Source organism: Pygoscelis adeliae, unplaced genomic scaffold (assembly GCF_000699105.1).
Source record: "Pygoscelis adeliae isolate BGI_AS28 unplaced genomic scaffold, ASM69910v1 Scaffold45, whole genome shotgun sequence".
Classification (NCBI taxonomy): domain Eukaryota; kingdom Metazoa; phylum Chordata; class Aves; order Sphenisciformes; family Spheniscidae; genus Pygoscelis; species Pygoscelis adeliae.
In genome coordinates this window covers 7,595,367-7,595,893 of record NW_008825114.1, presented here as the reverse complement: position 1 = coordinate 7,595,893, position 527 = coordinate 7,595,367, and positions in this window count along the sequence as shown.

Here is a 527-nt window from a genome sequence, read left to right as displayed (position 1 = left end):
CAGCATCCTTCTTGTAGGGAGGGGCCCAAAACTGAACACAGTTTTCGAGGTGCGGCCTCACCAGTGCCGAGTACAGGGGCACAATCACTTCCCTGCTCCTGCTGGCCACACTATTTCTGATACAGGCCAGGATGCCATTGGCCTTCTTGGCCACCTGGGCACACTGCTGGCTCATGTTCAGCCGGCTGTCAACCAGCACCCCCAGGTCCTTTTCCGCCAGGCAGCTTTAACTATTTTTAACAACTTTATTTGTAAAAATAACAAGTTATTTTTAACAACTAACAACTTTTAATGCTATGGTGTATCGAAAAAATACCTGGAGTCAGTCCTATGAAGCTCTTTATTTACAGAAGCAGAAAAGTATTTAAAAAGTACGAGCTTTAAAACTCTTCTACTTGAGATAGGTCTAAACAAACCAATGCCAGTGTTTTGTTTCAAGTCTGAAAACATAGTGTTGGATGAACTCCAGAAGCACTGAGTAAATTTAAACAGGCAGGAAGAATCATAAATTTTGCTTCCGGAAAAAA